This window comes from Epinephelus moara, chromosome 18, assembly GCF_006386435.1.
Source record: "Epinephelus moara isolate mb chromosome 18, YSFRI_EMoa_1.0, whole genome shotgun sequence".
Classification (NCBI taxonomy): domain Eukaryota; kingdom Metazoa; phylum Chordata; class Actinopteri; order Perciformes; family Serranidae; genus Epinephelus; species Epinephelus moara.
Window position 1 is genome coordinate 26,291,394 of NC_065523.1, and position 17,970 is coordinate 26,309,363.

Consider the following 17,970-nt stretch of genomic DNA (forward strand, 5'->3'; position numbering starts at 1 on the left):
ATACACCTAAAAACCCTGCCTGCTTATCGGTGCTTTGGATGCACCTGCTGGAGGAGCGGAAGTGTCTGATAAATCTGGTTAGTTGTGTCAGCCTGCCTCTTACTCAAACAAAACATACACCTTTTAAAAACACCTCCTGACTTTCAAACAGAGGAGGTGGCTGGTCTCACGCCAACACAGACTTTTGACTCAACAGAAAACTATTAGAAAATACACTCTGAGGCATTAAAGTACTTAGCAGCTGGCAGGAGGTTATCCCTGCAGTTTGTTTTGATAATGATTAGCTTAATGTCCTCCTGCGGAATTCCTTCGGATACGTGTCCAATTATAAGATAAATATTCAACTTTTAATATGCTCACTACAGTCTGCTAACAGTCTCCAATATGCATGCAGAAAGTGGCTGAAGCTCTGCTCAACAATGTGTTAAGTCAGCGTAGGTGAAGCATTCACAGTGTGTATGTTTGTGTCTGCATGTATGGTAATGCATGTAGCTGCTACCCCCTCGCAAGGCCTCCCTTTCCCTCGCTCTCCACAGTGCAGTGTTACTGTCCTGCTAATGTGAGAGTGGAAAAGAGGGAGACTGCTGAGGCTGAAACCTGATCCGCTCACCCAGCTCGCCTGGGTCACACACACACAAACGGAGAGTACATGCTTGTGCATTTTAACACAGTGGACGCCATGACCCCGTACACACTCAGCCTCTCCTCCATTTGATCAATGTACACATGCACATTAAACATGAACACACACACATGGACCGTCAGCCCGGACTGGCTGCCAAGGATTAAACAGCTATTGGATTCCAGCTCAGGCACAAGTTTTACTCCACAACACTTGGCCTGCCACGAGGAGAAGAAGTCCAGACAACTAGCCGGTTCACTCGCATCACTCGGGGAATTAAATCAACAGGGAATGACAAGTAGAAAGTCCACGCACTCCAAACTGGCACTGCACTGATTAATGGAAGAACTTCAGAGAAGAATAACACGGCTGTGGAAACTCAACACTAGTTCATATTCAACACTGAGCCTTGCTTTTAAATGTGCTCCTTTGTGTGTGTGTGTGCATGTGTCATAGAGACCCACCTATGGAAGCAGCTCTCCTGGCCTCCTTCACCACTTCCCCATCCTGTTCCAGCAGTCAGTCAGCAACTTACTGTGACTTACTGCCCTCCACCTCTTCTCCGCACCTCCCACATTCCCGTACCTCTGCTCGGATCTTTTCTCTCCCAACCTCACCCTTTCCTCTCCCCACACACTGATTCTGTCCTATCTCTCCTGTCATTAGTTTCCCCTCTCCGCTACATCTCTTAGTTTTCTATTGTCTCTCCTGTTCGACTCCACTGTCTCCTCAGCTCTGACGTTACTCCTTCGCCTCCTCCCTCCCTCCCACTGCCTATCTGGCTTTTATGTTTCATGTGTTCTCCCTTTTCTAAACTCTCCTGAAGTCACCTCTTTTATTACCTTTATCTCTACATCGCACAACCTTTGCTTCTTTTTACCACGGTTCATGACAATCTCTCTCTCTGCTTTGCCGATGCTTCTTTGAAACGTGCTGTAAACAGAGATGTTGGCCCGGGGCTAACACGCCATGATAGGCAAAGCTGCGACAACTGAGTTTCACCTGAGGCAGGGTGCCAGCGAAGCATCAAAGGGAACGGACATAAAACGAACACGGGTTAACAGACACTTGAAATGAAGCATCAGCGTCAGTGTGAACTCAAATATCATCCAACAGCAGCTACACCTGCACGACTTTAAAATAAAATAACATTCATCCTTCTTCTTTATTTAAACAATAGACTAATGAGAATAAGAATTAGCTGTATTTCTTGTTGGTAATAAACTGAATATCTTTGGATTTTAGACTCCTGGACCGATCAACAGTTGGAGACATGACACTGGGCTTTAGGAAATTGTGATAAACATTGCTCACTTTTTTTCTGGCCCCTATTAAGGTTCTAACGATTCATCAGTCTGGATCGATATATTGATTAAATGATCAACGAGCCAATGTCATTGATGCCCAGTGAAAACTTTGATCCATATCATCATCTTTTGGATATGCTTTTATTCTGAAAGTCTGTGTCCCCACCAGACAGTGACGGGTAGATGGCAAGCAGCCGAGAGAGAGAGGATGAGGATATTGTTGTTTACTCGGGAATAAATCAGCAGTGAGGAATTATATTTAGGTTTCGGAGAAAATATGGGTCAAGAGACAGAGCACTTGGTGTGTGTAAACAATGCTGTTACGGGATAAAACACAATGTAAGTTACCCGCCTGGACTAGCATCTGACTCCACTAACTTCTCACTACAGCAACATTAGCTGCTCTGTTTTAACAATGGTTGGCTGAATTCAACAGTGCTGTTCTGTCGGGAGATGCAGTGACTTTAACCAGTGGTGAGTAAGAAAAATAATAATGTTACATGTCATTTGTTAAGCTATGAGTAGAGGCAAAAAGACTGCTTATGCAATGTAAACATGCTAAAGCTAATAATGGGTTACTAGCAAAATGCGACTGTTTTGTCTCTGAATCTTGACAGGTATTACTGAGCTGAATTTGATACTTATGTTAATGTTGCTAATTCATGTTTTATGGCTGTTGGGAAAAGTTTGCTTTCAGGGCTTTAAGTCAGATAGACCTGAAGTTTCAGGAAACAGATGATGGTTTGGATTAAAATGAAAAGATTTATTCCAGGAAGGTCTTTCTGGAAGAAAGCCCTGAAGGTTAACCTATCCCAGGTGCTGTTTAATGTGTGTTAGTGGAGTCAGTTTAAAGTGAACTTTCTTGCACTTAAGGGGTTACAATTATTTACATTATTTATGTGTTGTTTTTATCTTTTATGGCCAAAAGTAAAAAAGAAAGGGGTGGCAGCTTCCTCTGTAACCAACTGTGTTAAATGGGCAGACAATATTGTTTCATATCCATTGGCCTGCTGGCCCTTAAATCACACTGAATCAAAATTATATCGTGGCAGACTTTGTGATATTGGCAAATATCCTATTGTTGTCCAAAGAATGGATATAATATTGTATTGTGATGAAACTGGTGATTTCCAACCCTTACCCTTATTCTGTGGTCAGTTTAAATTTTAAATGCTGTATGTGTACACACCAGAGTCCTGCATGTGACACTAATATTTTTTTAAAATGGAGGTTATTCAGAAAATACAACTTAAATGAACATTTTTTGGATATCTCCATAGTTAATGTACCTGATTAAAGTGGCTCTCGTGTTTCAAGGATTAATATGTTACACATCACATTAAATTACACATGGTCACATGGTCTTTGTGTCACCCGGACCCAAACATTGACATAAAATTAAGACAAAATGCCACCTGTGATCACCTTTTTTGCAGGTCACATCCGATGTAGGACTCTGCTTCACACTACTTGTACTTGTGTTTGATACGGTCTCTTAAAATAAGTGTCTCATTTCCTTGTTTGAGAACCGAGTACTGAGAACAATACCACCCACATCTATTGTATTAACAAGCTGTCTGTTCTGTTTAACGCATAGTAAACACACATCAGTCTCCTAGTGTGGGTGGAAAACTACTGTAGCCACAAAAAGACAGAGGGAATTGGGGAGAGACAGAAAGATGTCTGTGCATCCTGCATCTTAACTAGCTGGTTTCCTAGACAGAAGCAGCCAGACTCTTCAGAGCATCATTTACTGTCCTTCATGAGTGCACCCGCCCATTTGCTTGAGTCAGAGTAGAGTCAAATACTGTAAAAGACTTGGCAAACACACAACACACACAAAGGGACACAACATGCTGGAGTATTACTGTGGGAAACCCAGTTCTCCCCAACAATGGGGATCAATCACTTTCATTACAGGTAGTAAACCCGTTCAGTCCTGTTTCATCCATTTGAGTAAACTACAAACCCCACAAGTGAAGCATACTGTGTCAATTCTGTTGTTTTGAGTGCAAATAAAACCAGACTTGTTAAGGACTCAGAGGTAGCCTGTTGTAAAACATCTGGATAAAGTGACCATTTATCAGATAGAGGCATTCATACCTTCAGCTCTTATTTAGCATCCCGTCAAAGTGTTGAAGACCTATAATGGTTGTTAGCCTATAAACACAGGTGTCAGGAGACAGCCAGTTGGAGCATGACCCTATAAATGTGAACAGACATTTGACCTTCACATGTAAAATGTCTGGTCCTGGTGGCTTACCAGCTGGTGGACATTACCCTGACCCTACCCGACACTGAAAAAACACAGGTCAAATGGGACTGAGAATGAGAGCACACCACATACTGTTGGAACATCAGGTATCAGAGTGTGTTTGGTGGATGTTCTCACATGAACTGGTTTGGGTGTAAACATGTAAATGAACCCCTTTCCGCCTCGGGTCAACTGATCTGGCTCCAGTTTTTCATTACAATATGAGCTGTTTATCAAATGTGCTAAAATGCCTGCAGTGTTTGAGATGAGTGTCTAAGTGAGGCGCAGCAAAAGGAAATATGAGTCAGGACAGGGTTACTGGATGTCACAGAGCAGTGACTTTAAGCACAACTTGACTAAGATGTCTTCATTTCCCATTCAAACATACTACCTACAGTAGGGATTCAAAGGCATATAGATTGGATCAAACCCCATCTCAATGGACGACGCACTGTAAGCATCCTACAATCTCACAGCAACCCATAACAGAACTGTTCCCTTTGTCTGACTAATCAGGTGAGATTAAAGCTGAACAGTGTTTTGGCACAATAAATGACAGCATTTATTAGCATTGATTAGTGTGAACACTGTACCGGAGTCCACTTGAAAAGGTGGTCTCAAGTATGCTTCATGTGTACTCAGGTACGGTACGCATCAGATGTAAATACCAACTGTACCGAAACACAGAAGAGAACTGCTATTTAAAGTGACTACAAAGACTTTTTAACCGCTTATGAAAAAGTCTCAATTTAATACTGATGCCTCTATATCAGAAGGCAGCACAGCCCGCCACGGACAGACCCTGATCCAGCTTCACTGCCACCTTCAACCTGCAGAACGATGATGGTTACCGGGTAAGCAGTGTCAATCTGAGGCACCTGATTCTACATTGTAGCACAACAAAAATGGCGCGTAGATGATGATGCAAGTGTACTAAGGTACAGAACAACATTACTAAAGCGGGATTTATACTTGTGTGACAGACCCTATGCCGTAGCCTATGCACGTCGGCAAAGGCGTTGTAAGCATTTATACTTGTGTGGTGGACAACAGCAACATTTAACAAAGGTAACGTTACATAATTTGGCTCCATTGCAACTCACAAGGTTCAGTGACAAAACAACTGTCTTATACAAACAAATATAACACGCTAAGGCTATTAGCACAAGCCTATGGCATTTTACACTCTATAAATTAGCCTAGCCACAAGCAGAGATTTCCTGTGCTCATATGAAGCCAGGAGGGGGAAACCAAACTCAGGCGTGGCACAACATGAATTGTACCTAATGTGAAAACACCCTTGGTAAATAACAGCTAACACAGAGTGTTTATTTCAGAACTGCAGTTCAATTGCTGCTTGTTAAGTCCTAAGTTTTTTGTGCTGCACAGAAATATTTAAAATTCAAAACCATGTTTTCAGAGGCTATAAATCACCTCACAATTTCCACCATGCATCATCAAGTTAATCATCCCCCAGCTCTACTTTCTAAAAGATTTTTCCCCTGTACAATATCAGGCCCAGTTATGGGATGGCATAGATAATGTGTTTTCCTTTGAGTCTGTAAGAAAGAAAAATTAATTTTAGAAATGGGAAAGCAGAGAATGACTCATTGGGCTTGCTGTGATTTCTGTTTTCAATTACAGGCACTAAAGAATATTTTTTTTCTTCCTTCCAGCAGTATCGGATTACTTTGCTTTTTGTAAATATGGCCAGCAGTCTCCTATACCACAAAGCATTTTGGAGGGGAGAAAAGAGGAGAAATGAGAGCAAGTAGGAGGAAAGAAGCATAAAGTCAAAGCAGCAAGGAAAGATGTGGTCAAGAGGAGGTAGAATAAGGCAGGAGGATGAGATAAAGAGCAGAGGCAAAAAAAGGAAAAGGATTATTGAGTAAGGGGAGGTAAAAAGAAAAAGATAAGGCCAGGAAAAAGAGGACAGAGGAAGGAGTGTTGAATGGAGGAGGAGGACGGGAGGAAACTAGAAAAAAAAAAAAGTGTGGAGAATGGTGTTTGTGATTTATTCCACTTTTGGGTCATTCCTCGCTAACTACACACAGGCCTCCAAACAGGGATGTAAATACAGTTGGAACCAGTTAAACATCCCAGTTTGTTGCCTTTTCAAAGAAAAGTCGAACACAGAGGAACTATGAAAAACGCTGTGACTGTGTCGTCTATGTTTAGTGGAGATGTGGTCGAAACCACTGAGCCATGCCTCAGCTGTCCGGGGTGTTGATCTTGACAGCGTGGCGAGCAGGTCAGAGGTCATGTTCCCAGTTTAGGTTGGAAGAGATTTGCGCTGAGGTTAGTCCCTTCGTGACAAACCGGTGGTTTGACCCTCTGTGCAAACTGACTTGAATCACAAGAGAGGAATCCAGAGAAAGAAAAGACTGGAAACTTGGACCAAGGGAGTTCATATCAGGAGAGTGATTCACTCACTGAATCCTTTAAACTCCAACTCTACTAAATCTTTCCCTTTATTACGCTAGATACACTGCTTGACATAGCAAAACACGAGTCATCAAGGTGAGCCAAATTATTCTTTACACATTTTTTTTTAACATTTTAGTCCTTTAATAATTTGTGAAAATCATGTGACGCAATTTGATTGTCTTCGAAAGTAAGAATAAGTCCTGAAATCCAAGAAAATATCAAAGTAAACAAAGTTTCCACATCTAAACTGAACATCAATATTGGGGAAAAAAGGATTCCTGTTGCTGTGATATTTATTTTTAGGGGCAAATTATAATGTATTCAGACTGCATATGGCAAACGTGAATGGCAGTTTCCAGCCAAACACTTTAACAGCTGTACTTGTGAGCTCTAACATGACTATATTCAGAATATAAATGTTCTCACGTGCTAAAAATCATGAAAGCAGGCCTACTTTTTTTTCAAGGCATTTAAAGTTCTTTTTTCTTTATGCACAAATTTGAGAGTGAGGTTTCTGTGGCTGAGCGTAACACAGGTCCACCTATTCAACGCGGAGGAGGCTTAAACACACGTATTTCATGTCAAGCCGCTCCACTACTTGTCAAACACACATTAGAGGACTAATCCACTAAATGGGTCGTTTGCATCTTTGCTCTGGTCTAAAATCTTTTTATGGGCCCTCTTTGAAAACATCTGCTCCTCTTGTCCTGTATTTACATTCCCGGACAGGACAAAGGAGGTTTGCGGGGCTAGTTTCATCCCAACATGGCTACATTCGTTTTGATGGTGACCCAGATGCTTCTTCAGAAGTGCGTGGGCTGCAAATCTCTTTCAGTGTGATAAAATCAAAAAGGTTCCTGTGAGGCCCTTTCCAGTGACTCTCGAGTTTTCTTTTTTCACAGTACATTTCCCCTGAGAAGAAGAGATGGTACAAACACAACTGAGAAAAGAAAAAAATTGTGTGTGGCGATTAAATTACTTTGAACTGGGGCTCCAGTGGCCCTCCAGCACAGAATCAATTAGATACCCTGGACCACATGGGTTTGGGGCAGGCCCAGGGGAGGGTTAAAAACATGCATGTATACACACCCAAACACTTTTTCCCACCCTCTGACAGTGAATCCCTTAATAAAAGGGGGAAATTGGAGTGGTGGCAGTGCAAACATGGTCTGTTGTGTTATTAAAGTCAGAGTGTTTGTGCAGCAAGGCCCAGTTCCCAGAGTCCTCATCGTTCAGCTCTCTGGAGAAATGTGCCCTTTGACCCCGGCAGGGTCCAACTTACCCATCATGTCACCTGGCAGGGGACACTGTGTGTGCATCTGTCTGTTCGTCGGATTTTTAAAAGGACTGGATAACAACTACGTGTCACGTCTCCATGGCTACAAACCAATGCTACTTGATCTCTAACAGTCTTCATACAATCTTGATAGTTTCAGTCTACATGGCTCAGATTTTATCCATGTCAGAGCGAGTAGCTTCAGCAGCTAGTGTTTCTTCTCAGACAGTTGAGAAATGTTTGTAAATTGCAGTAATGACAGTAGAAGCCCACAGGTTTGTCTAGACTGCCAGAGGAATGTGTTCAGTCTCCACACTGCGGTGGTGCACAAGAGAGCTGTTGTCTTTCTAGGCTCTTTAACTGCCCCTGACATTGAGCAGCTCCCAAGAAAAAGGTCCTTCAACTGCAACAAAGTGCATTTTGCAAGGTTTTACCATATATCATGAAAATCACGAGCACTTAACCTGAAGGACATACTCATCAATCCAGTGCTAATTTATTTTATTTCTATCCAACATCTACATTTAAGGAAAGCAATTCCACTGCAACTCTACATTCCTGCGATTGACTGAATTTTTAAGCCTCAAAAGCACCTGCTAAACATTAATCCCTAAGTGTTTACACAAAAGCTAACTGAAGCAGGAGGTTGACCATTTTGTTGAGGGTCTTAGCAAAGAGGCTGAATAATATGTTAGCCTGCTATTATCTTGTAGCTCCTCACTAACAGGAGTTGTTAAAGTCATTAGCTCAGCTGTGGTAGCTGGCCAGTGTCGTTCTTTATCTGCGGGTCAAAGTGTATCAGTTAAATGGTTGGCTGACAGCGAGCGTGGGTTTTAAGGACCAGGGGGCTCAGGAATCTGACCTCTGTCCTCACAAATACCTCACATCAGGGACTTCAGTCAGAACAAGTCAAACTCATATAAAACAAGGTTTTCACATGCAGATATATACGTTGATATGCAGCAATATATGAAACAAACATCAGCAACAATCTTGTTTTCATTTAGGAATATCAGTAATTAAAGGTATACTATGCAGGATTTCCCTAAAAGAGAAAAACAAATCATCACTAGAGGCGTGTCGCAGTGTATTTATCAACCTGCCTTCGGCTTGTATTTTCTAATTTTCTTCTTATTTTGCTGTAGTTGGGGCATTTATGGGCGTATAGCACCCAGCGAAGAACAGCACACAGCTGAGATTGGGACTTCATGAAAAGGTAGTAGCCAGGAAGTAGCAGCACATATCTCAGAGGAAGCTAAAAAAAAATTTAGTGAGGCGAAACACCAAGCGGACAAAGCTCAGTCCAAAACGAGAGTGAATCTGGGGTTGGCTTTTACTATTGCTGTCAAGCACCGAAGGAGAGAATGAAGAGCGACGCAGAGTTGGCTTGTTTTCTGTGGTTAGCTTAGTTAGCTTTCTAAAGTATCCTCTTTTCCATCACAACAAATGTAACATTCCTACAATAGATACTTGCATTGTACATAACAAGTAGTGTAGGGTGTGTAGGGTGTACGCCACAACTTTTGCATGTATACCTTAAAACATTTAGACACGATTTCTCTAGAAATATCACCACATGACATAATACTCAGAGGGAGGTGTCAGTACAACTCGTAGCAGGTGTTTAGTTAGAAGTAAAACAGTTCATTTAAAAAACTCATGTGAAAAGGTCTGCTGTTGTTACTAAAATCAGCGTGATACTATCAGGTACGCCCTTACCTACACTATATCTGTAAAAAAAAAAAAGGCTGTGGGACTTTAAGACTTGGGTGACTTGAAAAAATGTGCATTCACTCATTTTAAGAGCTCAACTTTATTTAAACGTTGAGTGTCAAGTCTGTTTCTGTGTGAATGTGCTTCAACACACGCCTATCACTCTGTCTCAACACAACCAGCAGGAATCCTTAGGGTCTTTGACACATAACACGATCGGTGTGTGAATGTGTGTGTGTAATATACAGCCTGTCACTCTGGTCCTCTCCAGGCCTCTGGATCAGTATTTATGGCCTGTGACTGACCCACATACAAAGCTCAAGACTTTCAGAAGACAAAACTACTGACTATGATTATTTGCTCGGTCCAGTAGGACAATATACTAAGTGTGATCATTCGAATGCAACGAGTCAATTATTATGGCCTCCTCATCACTGATATCGGCACTTTACCTTTGAAATCTTTACAGCATCAGTGTGATAATAAAGTCTTTGATGTCTGAGCGTCACACACTTGATAAAGTAGGAGTACTGATTTCTCTGTATACAGTATTACAGTCCTTGTTGTCTTTCAGAGGAGTCTATTTTTAAATTACAAGAAATTTTGACGTGTACATCCCCCAGGGATAAAGTCCAACACTAAAAATAGTTATGGACTGTTGTTGCTGCTACATCACAGTATGGTCTGATTTACAGCTGATCTATTCTTGAGAGATAAAAGGCAGTCCTGTTTTCTGCTGAATGTCAACTGAAAAATAATCAGTTTCCCATGTCTGTGTGCCACATTTTAAAGCAAAACTTCTTATGCCTCACATTTATCAAGTCTTTCTTAAAATGAACACTAAACGCACGTGTTCATGTACATCCACACACTAGAATACTCGCTGTTCAGAGAGTGCACAGCACGTCGAGCTACAAAGACAAAACCTTATCAATTTTACATTACAGAGCTCCGGTTACATTCATGAAATATTTTGCATTTCAAAGTCATGATGCTGAATTCCACAACGGACACATAATCTCACTGCACTGACTTATGGGCCGACTCAAATGTACACAGACACACAAAGACATTCAAGATACAGAAGGTAATGATGACCTTTTCAGCGTCCCATCAAGCACTGGTGAAAGGCCACTGTCTGTTCTCGCCTGGCAATGCACAGGGGCCACAACAGAGCTCCTTTCAACGGCTCTGCGTGAGTGTGTGTGTCAAAGTGTGTGTGCTTGTGAGGCAAAACAGAGGCGGGTGACTCTCTAAAAAAGGTGAAGGGTGGTTGCTGTTTTCCATTGGTTTGATTTTATCAGAGAGCAATGCCTTGTATTCCTCAGGTCGACCCTGGACAACAAAGCCTGGATGATACAATACAGAGGCTCAGCTTTGTTCCAACTGCTGCCACATTGCTCACTTCAGCACAGACTAAAAAAATGCAAATGCAAAAATTGGAAACTGAAACTTAAGATGTTTGGGGTGAACAAAACCGCTCAAGCACAACAACAAAGGAGAATATGCTTTGATTTTGGTCAGACTTTGATACGTGGTGTTTCCCACTGGAAAGGAATAAGGACTACTTTCCACCGATTACCATTAGCTAAGATGACTCTTTCACTGTACTTTCCAAAACAGAAACTAAACTAAACGATTTCCCCGCCGCACTCCGTGGAGCCTACTGACCACATGTGTGGAGCTAACCTTTCACACTGTTGTGCACACACACACTTCTGTGTGTTCGCTACATGATCTGGTAATGGATCACTGTCAGAAACAGCCGTCCAGTGTGTGGACGATGTCAGGAGGGAGGACACACGAAGAAACAGAAGTGAACTTACTAACAGGGTAGGGGCTGAAACACGAGGGAACATCCCTCTGTATACAGTGTATAGACACACATATATATGCATGTGCTATGCAGATTGATTACAAAGCTTGCAAACAGGGGATGAAAGAAAGAGGGTATGCGAAACCTCAGCAAGGATAATAATGAAACAAGCTTGCACACACACACACGCACAAGTAAATGCAACTTCAGTGCAACTAAAAATAAATCACACCTATGCCTAAACTCCAAAGCCTTTTTTCCTCCAACATATCAACACAGCCACTTTGCATTTAAGCCTGTCACCGAACTGCTGAGAACAACAACAACATTTAGACACACATAAACAGCTGGGTTCCTGAGTCTCGTATGGAAGGCACGCAGAGATATTAATCACCTAAAGTATGTGAAAACAACAGATGATCAGATCTCTTCTTCCAGGGAAGAGGAGGAACATGCAAAAAAAAAGGACACAACAAAGGAAAATTTACGCCCTCTACTTCCAACTGCTTTCTTACAAACGCACACATCACACACATACACGCCCACGCGCACACACACACACACTCGCCCGGTATGCAAAACACTCACCGTGTGTGAACTGTGTGTATGTGTGTATGAGTCGTCCCCTGCCAAAGTGCAGCGCTCCAGTGAGAGGCCAAACTCTGCTGTGGCTCTGGAAGCTCCCTGCCTGCCCCTCCCACCCATGCCTGTCATGTGACTCAGCACTAAAGGCAGCAAGACACGCCCACTTCCTTCAAATAACGCCCTCCCCACCTCCGACAAAGCAAAAAAAAAACAAAAAAAAAACTTCCAACCAGCTTACACACAAAAGCAGAGACTGAGTCTGACTATGAAGACGTACAATAAATGAGCGTAACACAGAGAAGCTGGGTGATTGGGTCCTGGAGAGACCAGGGTAAAGACTGTGTGTGCATGTATCTACACTGAGGCTGAGTGAAGCTTTGGGCCAGCTGAATGTCCCTCTCCTTAACTCCAGGGATAATTTACAACCCTAATTATCTGACCTGACCCTCTCATCTGCTCCTGGGGCTCTACATTCATCACATCCCACTCATTCCTCTCACACAGACCTGAGACACACCGCATCCAACTACTGGGATTCCTTTTGTCAATACATCTCTTGCTACTCTGATCAACTTTATGTCAGTATCATCCATGAATCTGGGCCTTTTGGAAAACCCTTATTCCAAAATCCAGATAACATTTTTTCAGAGGCAAGCGTGACATCTCATCCAGACGTTCTTGTGTTCTGCAGAATGAGCGGAGGCTTATGGACATATTTCTTTCTCAAAAAAAGGAGAAAATGTCGAAAAAGCTAGTGGTTGAGGCATTGCATGATTCCGCAGCACTTAAACGGACACGTTTTGGCAATAGAGTGTTGCAGGAATGAGTCCTAAAACGCGGAAATGAGTTAGCAATTTAGCACTCTCAGTCCGCTCGTCTTCTTTTGAATGGGCTTTTAGTTAGATGCCTGAAATAAGGAGACAATACGACATAAAATACGTCAGTAAAAACCTCACTCAAGAATTTCAAAGAAAAAGTCAGTTGCTAACAAGTGGCTAAATGAGACGACAGAACGCCATCACGCCGAACACGGCTTTACAGATTTGTTGTGGTGGTGACGGAGAGGTCATGTGGCCGTGTTTTGGTTTGTTTATATCCCAATTAGCTTAAAGGTGGCGTTCTTTGTGAAGATTATCTGGCTGAACAAAACCTGTATCATAAACTTTTGTTTGCCTCAGATTTTGTTTTCTGCAACTAGTTAAAATCCAGTGGCTTTTTGTCGAGGGAACCAAGGCGACATTAACTTTTATGTCAGCCCTACAAATAAGGCCCTGCAGCACTCTACAGTCAATAACCCTGCAGTAACATCCTACACAATCCCAATCAACAAAAAGCATTACCAGCATGATGCACAAATAATTCCCATTATCACTTTAAGTCTATTAACAAATACAGGGTGAACACAGCAACGTTTGAGGATGCAGTCATTTGCAATCTTCTAAAAACAGAGCAATGAATTAAGTCACAGTTTTCCAAGTTGATATGTTTTAGAGGGGCACCCAAAGAGAGGCATGACAGTTAAAGGATAGTGCCTGAACAGTTTCAGATTTTCTTCTTAACAGTCAGAAATGCAGCCTTTGCTTCTTTTTAAAACTTGGGAACGAACCAATTACTTTGGCTGATTACTATTCTTATGGAGTATGTATATTTGTGGGATTAAAGAGGAGAGGAAACAGCTGTCTCCAGCCTCACAGGAAGTGTAATTATACACCAGTGCAAGGGCTTGAGTGCAACCTCACAGCCACATGAGCAGACGCACATGCAAACACAGGGCAGCACCTGCATTCCTCGAGATGAAGAGTCATGTTTCTGAAACAGCATGCACAACAGGCTGGAAAGATGGATTTGTTTCATTTCATTACACACACTTTGCTGCCAAGATAAACCTTTCCCCCAGCACATGCTAAGCGCCTCGGTGTTAAATGCCTGCTACACCCAGTACAGAATATATACCATGTCCGTCTAACTGATCCGAGGCTTCGTTACAGGCCTTTAAAACGCCACACTATACCAACATGCGAAAACACACAGGACACAAAAACCCAACACATACGCACAAACACAGATGGCCTTGTAAGTGTGAACAAAAACAGGTCTGACCAAATAAGGAGTTAAAATAAACCTTCGTTATACTTAGTTTTACAATGTGGGAAACGGTACATTTTCCCCAAACTACGGCCCCTGTCTTAAAACTGTTTCTCTGCCTTCTCTCTTTTCATCTCACTCTCTCTGAAACTCCACTTTATCGCCCCAATAAAAGCCCAGTGTTTAAACTGGAGATACTAAAATGTAGATAGAACTGACAGGAGTTACTAGTGCGTTTGGAAGCTGCGAGTATGACTTTGCTGGTCTGTGGAATCACCTCAGCTCCATTTTCACGTACTTGACAGCATATCTCTGGAGTTCTTGAAGAAATTGGTCCTGTGAATGATGCAAACATGACCATAGGAGGATATTACACAAGCAACCTGAGACTCCTACCATACCTCTTTGCAAAGACAGCAAGCCACAGTGCGGTGAGCTAACACAGACAAAAAGAAATACATTCTACACCACATAAACAAAGGCAAACAAAAGCAACATGCCTTTGCCATTAAATGCAAAACAGTAAACACCCAAATTCAATAAATCTAACACAGTAGCCGTGCGTGTGATTTTGAGGCGGCATAGTTGCTCTGCTGTTAAAAAAGACGAATGGGCTAAACAATATTATGCAAACAATCATTCGCCAACTTTGAGCTCTAAACACAAACTTTTCCTCTTGCCTCTTTCCTGCAGCGCCGCCTCTCTGGAGCCAAACTCTTTTACCATCTTTTGTGCTCACTAATAACTCAGCTTGTCTTTCTCTCTCTCCCTCTCTCTCAGACCAAACCCTTGAGCCAAAGCTTCTCCGAGCTTCCCAGAGTTCACAGTGTAAAACTGTGTCGCCCCTGTCGCCACTGACACCCACCAACATGCCCCAATTCCTGCAGGTTTAATTGTAGCTTGGTCTGTGTCAACTTTAAAGCTATGCAAGCTGACACATGACTTTACAGATGGTATTAATAGGTTAAAAAAAGACCTAAAAAAAAAATTCCATTCCCTCCTTTTCAAAGCTTATTCTTAAAGACGCTGACTCCTGACTGAACCCTGCATGCACGCAGAGTGAGCCAGCCATCATTTGTTTGATCCGACATAACTTGGCGTGCTCCTTTATTACAGAGTCGCTGCCCTGCTGGGGACACGGTCATCACCGATAAAGACATCTTCATTTTGAGGAGACGGGGGATGTAGTGACAGAAAGCCAATGGCAGCGGCTGATGTTTCGGGGCCGCGCTGAGCCAAGATGGTGTCATGCATTGGCAGGCGGAGTACAGGGCTGCCTGGCTGACCCCCTGACAGCGTTCATTGCAGCTGTCCAAGGTCCTTCATGACACAGAAACATGATGGATTGAAGTAGCATGGCTCACTGGGTGCACTATATTAAATGCATTACTGGCTGGTCTTTTTCCTCTACAGAAAGAGCAAAGAGTACTATGATGTTAATGAACATTTGTGAGTATAACTGTATCAAAGGGAACACAGGGAGATATCACATGCCCTGAGAGTGAGCTAGATTAGCATACAGTGGGTTGTAGAGCAACAGACAAATGTAATATGTTTCTCAAGCAAATCTAAGGCTATGAATTTCACTGAATTATCAGTATCTTTAGCAGCACTGTTGAACCGGAACATGTCAAGAATTCGGACAAACACAGAAAAGGAAACAGCAATGACAGCATTATTATACAGCATCGTTTGTATGATACTCTTGTGCTACCCATGTGAAAGATGTGGGTGGTGACCACAAAGAAACTAAATGTTTCCTTTGTGTGTTTTTCGACTCTACTTCTGTCTTTCCCACAGGGAATACCAAAGGCTCCGTACAGGATATCAAGAGAAAGTGTTTCTCTGTGTGTGTGTTTATGGAGGTGTCACATTAATCCACCTCTCTGAGAAAAGCTGAAGTACTTCCTCGGTTTAGATGATTTATAGCAGACAAAAAACAAACACTGAAAACAGCTTCCGCAGCCTCACAACGGCTCGCCACACTGAGCCATGCTGTATGTACACAAACACTGTGAGACTGATCTGCTGTTTGGTACGTGTCTAAATGTAAACTATAACAGGCTTTAAATGCAGCACTGACGCAAATATTTCACAATCTCCAGGCTTGATACCTTCCAGGTGTGTGAGGTGGACTACCTGTGTGACAGCGTCTCCTGCTGGTGGCTGGTGGAGTTGCAGCAGCACAGGCAGCTTGACATCAGCATTACATCACTTTACTATGCCTCTTTCTACAGACAATCACTAGAGAGGCACCGAGTTCAGCATACTATCGATATCTGGTGTTATCAGTTTTTAGGAACAAATTAGCACTGTATTTGCCAATTGCTGAAAAGCTATTTTGCACCAGATTTTTTTGTAAGACTCCTAAAAAAAAGGATGAAAATATTGCCTTTTATAGATGGGAAAATATTGGATAAATCAGTATAAACTTAAATAAAAAGAAAAAAGAAACAAAAACCTGGGCATCCTGGTGACATAGTGGTCCAAAACTACAACATCACTGGTTTGAATACATTTAGGAATCTTTTGTCGCAGGTCATTCTCGTCTCTTCAGCCGTGATTTCTGGCACTCTAACGGAAAAATGCCAAATCCACCATACTTTTTTGACTGATATCAGCAAGAAAGAGGACAACAAACAAAAATCTGTCACTAACATGCCTGCCAATATTCCATAAGAAAGAAACATATGCAAAGAGGGAAGTTGAACTATCTTTAATCTTCCTGTACACACCAGCAACGCTTGTTTTGCTGGTTGTATTTACAAGGAAATGGTAACCTCAGAGTTGTCACACCTACTCTCACATTAAGCACACACAACAAATGCCCTTCGGCAGCAGATGAATGCAGGTGAGCTGTCTTGTTTTATGATTGCAAGTTTTGTTTCTTGATCATTAACTGTAGCACTACTTTAAATAACTGGTAAAGCTTGTATCAAGTATTCTCTGTGAGTGTTGTCTCCTCTTCGAGCCACTGTCCCTCCACCCTGGCTGAACAAAGGAACTCTTAGACTTGTAACACAAAGAGGGAATTTTGTACTAAAAACTTTAAAGGATGCTCACTTGATCTGATTTACTCTAGCTGCTGAAGCCTTTTGTTAACTTTAGATAAACTTACAAATATATTTTTGCACAAAACAAGGACTGTGGATTTCTTCCTAATACTGGCCGAACTCTAAATGCTCAGTATGAAAAGAGGGAATGATAACAACAAAGCCTGCTGTTGCCACCCAACAATTATTTCCAGGCGCTCAGACTTGAAATTGTCCTCCTATCCTTTAGGTGTTGATTGAGCTATTCATCAAAAAATCTAATTATTATATCAGATTTATGAAGTCATGAAAATAATCATTAGATGCATCTCTATTTACAAGTATATGAATTTACTGAGAATGTACAGTAATGATGAATAATGGGACAACTGACTTTTTAAATATCTACACAGGATGATGAAGACGTCAGGAAGAGTCACCAGTTGCTGTGTAACTCTGTTCTTCGCCCTGACCTCTGTGTCGGCTGTACAAAAGCGCCACTCAATCAATGGTTTAAAGAACATCGACTTTGAGCAATCCGTACCAAAGCACAGTCTTGTGCTGCTCTACTGGTTTGCCAACACAGTCAACATTGACAACAACAATGTCATATGGCTGACCTTTGACCCAAACGGAGATTACGGCTCACATCGTTATTACAATGAAGAGAATCTGTTGAGCTCCGCCCCACTGTCTCGGGGATACGAGTACTACACTATTGGCAATCTCAATCGAGACACACCAGTGCCATTTCCACATTACGTTTTCAATCCCCCGATCCCACAGTACGTGGAAACAAACATGGACAGGATCATCATTTGTGTCAGGGAGCAGAACAGTGGATGGGGAGCTT

General features: G+C 42.1%; 1 protein-coding gene across 5 annotated transcripts in view; it reads right to left on the reverse strand.

Annotated features, from left to right (window-relative positions):
• The window catches only part of LOC126404882 (septin-9-like), a 115,616-nt gene that overhangs the window by 13,625 nt on the left and 84,021 nt on the right, over window positions 1-17,970 (reverse strand). Inside the window, exon 1 of one of the 5 annotated variants that reach the window (XM_050068263.1) lies at window positions 12,004-12,155. The exons of the other annotated variants lie outside the window; for them this stretch is intronic. The gene's annotated coding sequence lies outside the window, so the exon portion shown is untranslated. Of the gene's footprint in view, window positions 1-12,003; window positions 12,156-17,970 lie in introns of those variants that run through there. 5 annotated transcript variants of the gene reach the window in all.